This window comes from Curcuma longa, chromosome 16 (genome assembly GCF_044706935.1).
Source record: "Curcuma longa cultivar G26 ecotype Majalengka, Jawa Barat chromosome 16, ITB_CL_G26_1.1, whole genome shotgun sequence".
In the NCBI taxonomy this organism is placed as follows: domain Eukaryota; kingdom Viridiplantae; phylum Streptophyta; class Magnoliopsida; order Zingiberales; family Zingiberaceae; genus Curcuma; species Curcuma longa.
The window spans coordinates 7,918,045-7,924,044 of record NC_133876.1 but is presented as its reverse complement, the minus strand read 5'-3'; positions in this window follow the sequence as shown (position 1 = coordinate 7,924,044).

Sequence of the window (6,000 nt, the reverse complement as noted above, 5' to 3'; positions counted from 1 at the left end):
GAGCGTCGGTGAGCGCCTCGATCCCCGCCGTTCGACCGATCGCACGATCAACGCGAGCCGTCCAAAAATCGCGATTACACAGTGTTCCTTTCGGACCTCCGCCGCTTTCTGCCACCCGTTCATCGTCGTCCGACCACCACCGACTGTCGGACCGGACCCGTTGGAACCACCACTCGTCGGCGGTCCGGCGGTGGCCGGATTCCAGTCCCGATTCGGTCGGAATCCGGCCGAAAACGGCCGTCGGTGTCAGCACACACTGGGCCCATGTAAGCTCCGCCCATGTCTGTGCTGGCGGCCTTGGCTAGCTCCGGCAGTTGTTGCCGAGATGCAACGACAGCAAGGGAGAAGAGAAAGAAGGAAGACAGAGGCTATCGGCGACTAGTGGCCAGAATAGAGCAGCAACTAGGACTGGTATGTTGGATCTGCTGGAGAAGAAGAAAGGCGTTCTTGCTCGTTGATGGAGAAGAGGAAGATGGAGAGAGCTACTGCTTGCGAAGGGGAGAGGGCTGCTGCGATTTTTTTCTTGCCGTTGAAGAAGAGAAAAGTCAGTTCATTCCTTCTTCTTTATTATTATTATTATTATTATTATTATTATTATTATTATTATTATTATTTAAAAATTTTTAATAATTAATACTTCTACCATTCAAATTAACCAATGTCTCTGTGGAATTTGTTGCATTCAAGTGAATTACTTGTTATTCTTTATTGTGTATTTCACAGTTGAAGGAAGTTCCTTTATAACTAAAGGTGTGATTAGCAAGTTTGCTTGTAGAATATTATGATATAATATTCAAGGTAGCTTCTCTTTTATGCTGTCTATTGTTTGTAAAACTATATTTAGATTTTCTAACTGAATATTTGATCTGAATAAATCTGATTTGTTAAGAGAACAAGTTCTGAGTGAATTTTTTTATTCTATTTTTCTATTCAAATAATTTCTTAGTGAGTAGAACTGTAAACAGGAAACAAATTTTGTGAAGAATGCAGATTGAACCATCAAATGTAAAGAAATGGAATATAATCTATCCAGTATACATTAACTCAAAGAAGACAGTTGCTGAGGGACGAAGAACCAGTACAGCAAAGGCAGTGGCGGATGTAGTAAGGGACCCGGGGGGGCCATGGCCCCCCAGCCCACGTACGCTACGACCACGCAGGCACTGGTCCGAGTGCAGGCGCGCGTCCGGGCGCGCCGCGTGCGCATGTCTTCCCAAGGCCAGGCCGTGCAGCGCCTGCTCGACGCCCGCAGGGACAAGCTCGATCTTCTCGAGGAAGCAGAGGTGCACGGATGGATGCCATATTCCCGATTCATCTTCTCTTAGAATACAGGAGATGATTCGCCCCAAACCCTCTTCATGTCCTCGGAGGAGATGGGAACTCATCGGACGCCCCCTGGTCGTCGTGTGGACGCCCGATCCGCATCCTCCCACCTATGCGAGCAAGAAAGGTTGAAATTTGACTGGTGGGGTTCTCTCTTCGTGAGGGAAGCTGTCTCGGACGACGAGCTGTGGGCTGCCTCCGCCTCCGGGTTCGCACCTTCTACAAGTTCAATGAGTCCTTTGGTATCGAGGTGAGAATCGGAAACGAGCAGCTCAATTTGTTGGCTCTTCTCATATATGAACTGCTGTAAAATATGTTTTTTGATCGATTTGCTCTCATGCTCTTATGACATTCGATATCATATTGATGGTTGTTGTTAATTTTTAAGTTCTGTTAGGATTACAAGACGTATGTTACAAAAAGGGAGTTGGATGGTTTGCGAGATCGCATTGCTGGAAGAACTCCAGGATACAATGCAGTTGCTTGTATAAATGTCACACTGCCAGTATCCACATTTGGTGGTTATACAGAAGAACTTTGCTCTCTATGTAAGGTCCGTAATTTCCTTCATCCATCGAAATTAAATGGCTAGTGAAACAATATAATGCAGATCGTGAATGAATTCGAATTTCTTTGTGCTACATTACAATGCATCCATTCATTGACCACTGGGAATTAACAATCCCAAAGCTTTTCAACTTAACAGAAATCTTTTCTTGTGAATTATTAATTAACCAATCATGCTGTTAATTGAAAGTCTATCATGACTCTCATTGCCACGAGAGGCCTTTGAGAACTCCTACAGAATAGAAAGAAAGCTAAATTTAGTATTAAATGTTTCAAATGGGGAAAATCAAAACGATTGATAAATTTTTTCAAACGAAGAGAGCAAATGAACCAACTTTTCAGTATTATGCTATGTTAGGTTTTTATGCTAAGGATTATAAATGTTAATTTAGTTATTCTTTATTTTTTTATAATTATTTAATTGATTAAGGTTGTACTTAGGTCCTTGATATGTATCTTTGGACAATTTTTGGATTCAAATGAGTATATCGTTTTCATTATATGGCCCCCCAAATATGAAATCCTGGATCCGCCCCTGAGCAAAGGCATGTGAAACCCCCACGTGTTGAGATTAGTGATTGTTGCAACTATCTCAAGATTCCATGTGTAATTGAGGTGTCAAGCCTCACTGTGACATTTTTACTTGGTTATATTGAGGCTGTCTATTTTTATTTTGTTCTTATTTTGTTTATCCCTGTAAATGCTTCCAATATTTGCAGATAGACAAGGCATATCCTCGGGACTTCATGCAAAGAGGGAGGATTAGATTCCAACTGAAAAAGGAAGACGGAACTCTTTGGAACACTACAAAAATACCCCTAAGTAATGATGGATTTAGCGATCGATTATAATTCGATCGCCAAATTGGCGGCCAATTTTCAAGTTCCGTCGTTAAATAGCGACCGATAGCTAATTTAACGAGCGAATTAAAATCGGTCGCTAAATTAGCGACGGAACTTGAAAATCGTCGCTAATTTAGCGACGAAACTTGAAAATCAATCGCTAATTTAGCGACCGAATTATAATCGATCATTAATTTTAAAATTGGACAGTGAATTATAAAATTTTAACGACCTTTAGTGATCGAACTAAAGTTCGGTCACCAATTTAGCGACCGATCCAAAATTCAGTTGTTAATTTAGCGACCAAATTAATTTTCAGTTGCTAAATAATGACCAAACTATATTTCGGTCGCTAATTTAGCGACCAAATTAAGTTCGGTTGCTATTTAGCGACTAAAACTTTTTTCGATCGCTAAATTAGCGATTGAATTTTGGATTGAGTTGGTCGTAGTTATGTGTGATGTCTATTTAGATGTAGTTAGAGAAAATGATATTGTAATTTTTTATTTAATCTTTTCATTTCAAAGATTATTTTGTTAGCATTACGTATGAACAAGTTTCTTTTTAATAAGAAATTAATTGTTTTATCATTTAGATAAATTTATAATATGTATTTAAAATGTGGATTGTATGATGGTATGAGAAAGTTTTAATATTGATTGTATATAAATATAATCATGGGATGTTAATAATTTTTTAAAAATATTAACGACGAAATTAACGACTGAAATTATATTCGGTCGTTAAATTTAGCGATCGAATTTAAATCGATCGTTAATATTAACGATGGAATATGAAAATTAGTCGTTAATTAGCGATCGAATTTGAGTTCGGTCGCTAATTTTAGCGACCGAATTAGAATTCGATCACTAATTAGCGACCGAATTTGAGTTCAGTCGCTAATTTTAGCACCCGAATTAGAATTCGGTTGCTAATATTGGTGATAGAATATGGAAAATAATCGTAAATTAGCAATCGAATTTCGAAATCGGTCGCTAATTAGCGTACAGATGCATTTTTCTGAATGAGATGATTTGATATCCAGTCTTGTTATTGTAGAGAACTTGACAATTTTCTGGGTTGTTGCTATTTTTTTTATTAGATCATTTACCGTTAGTAGAGTTCGTATGAATACTGAGCTTTCGAAATACTGAAGTTGAAGAGAAACAAACCACAAAAGTTGAAGGTTTCAAAGATCTAATTCCAAAGCATCAGTTGAAAGCAAATGATGCTGAGGGTTGGAGAGTTAATTCCAAAGCATCATGGAAGAACAAAGAAGCAGGAGTCTGCAAACACCTAGACTGCCGCTGGATCTTCTAAATCTGGAAAAGGGTGGAAAGAAAAAGAAATGATCATCCAATTCGAAAAATCATCCCCAAAACATTGAAAGAGTGATGGTCGAAGAATTTGCTATTTCATCCCAAGATTCCTTTTCCTTTAGCTGTTGTCAGTTGAATTTGTATTCACAAAAAGTAATCACACAGGCTTCTCTACATCTATCCGTCCGTCCGACTGACTATTTATTTTCCATTTTCCCATTGTCATATGATCTAACTGCTCGATATTACCTTTCTGTATGAATACTTAGTTTCACAATTGTTAAAGTCGTCTATACATTTTGAAGGGATCTAAGTATGAGCTTTTTCTCTCTCTCTCTCTCTCTTTCTTCCAAATAAATAGAAGAAGAATGCCCAGACACCCCTTGTAAATCCAAATAAATAGAAGAAGAATTCTTATATTATGATTTTATTATTCCCATCCCAATAAGAATTTAGTTTCTTCTTATATTAATCACAAAATTATGATTTAATTAATCATTAGATAACTATACTTAATTGGCCATTAATTGCATTTTCTAGGTACGTAACAAATTGCAAAACAATTTTATACTTGATCTCAGACTTAATGAAAACTTTTGCACAAACTAATTAGAATTCGGTCGCTAATTTTAGCGACCGAATTAGAATTCGGTCACTAATTAGCGACCGAATTTGAGTTCAGTCGCTAATTTTAGCGCCCGAATTAGAATTCGGTTGCTAATATTGGTGATAGAATATGGAAAATAATCGTAAATTAGCGATCGAATTTCGAAATCGGTCGCTAATTAGCGTACAGATGCATTTTTCTGAATGAGATGATTTGATATCCAGTCTTGTTATTGTAGAGAACTTGACAATTTTCTGGGTTGTTGCTATTTTTTTATTGGATCATTTACCGTTAGTAGAGTTCGTATGAATACTGAGCTTTCGAAATACTGAAGTTGAAGAGAAACAAACCACACAAGTTGAAGGTTTCAAAGATCTAATTCCAAAGCATCAGTTGAAAGCAACTGATGCTGAGGGTTGGAGAGTTAATTCCAAAGCATCATGGAAGAACAAAGAAGCAGGAGTCTGCAAACACCTTGACTGCCGCTGGATCTTCTAAATCTGGAAAGGGTGGAAAGAAAAAGAAATGATCATCCAATTCGAAAAATCATCCCCAAAACATTGAAAGAGTGATGGTCGAAGAATTTGCTATTTCATCCCAAGATTCCTTTTCCTTTAGCTGTTGTCAGTTGAATTTGTATTCACAAAAAGTAATCACACAGGCTTCTCTACATCTATCCGTCCGTCCGACTGACTATTTATTTTCCATTTTCCCATTGTCATATGATCTAACTGCTCGATATTACCTTTCTGTATGAATACTTAGTTTCACAATTGTTAAAGTCGTCTATACATTTTGAAGGGATCTAAGTATGAGCTTTTTCTCTCTCTCTCTCTCTCTTTCCTTCTTTCCTTCCAAATAAATAGAAGAAGAATTCTTATATTATGATTTTATTATTCCCATCCCAATAAGAATTTAGTTTCTTCTTATATTAATCACAAAATTACGATTTAATTAATCATTAGATAACTATACTTAATTGGCCATTAATTGCATTTTCTAGGTACGTAACAAATTGCAAAACAATTTTATACTTGATCTCAGACTTAATGAAAACTTTTGCACAAACTAATTAGAATTCGGTCGCTAATTTTAGCGACCGAATTAGAATTCGGTCACTAATTAGCGACCGAATTTGAGTTCAGTCGCTAATTTTAGCGCCCGAATTAGAATTCGGTTGCTAATATTGGTGATAGAATATGGAAAATAATCGTAAATTAGCGATCGAATTTCGAAATCGGTCGCTAATTAGCGTACAGATGCATTTTTCTGAATGAGATGATTTGATATCCAGTCTTGTTATTGTAGAGAACTTGACAATTTTCTGGGTTGTTGCTATTTT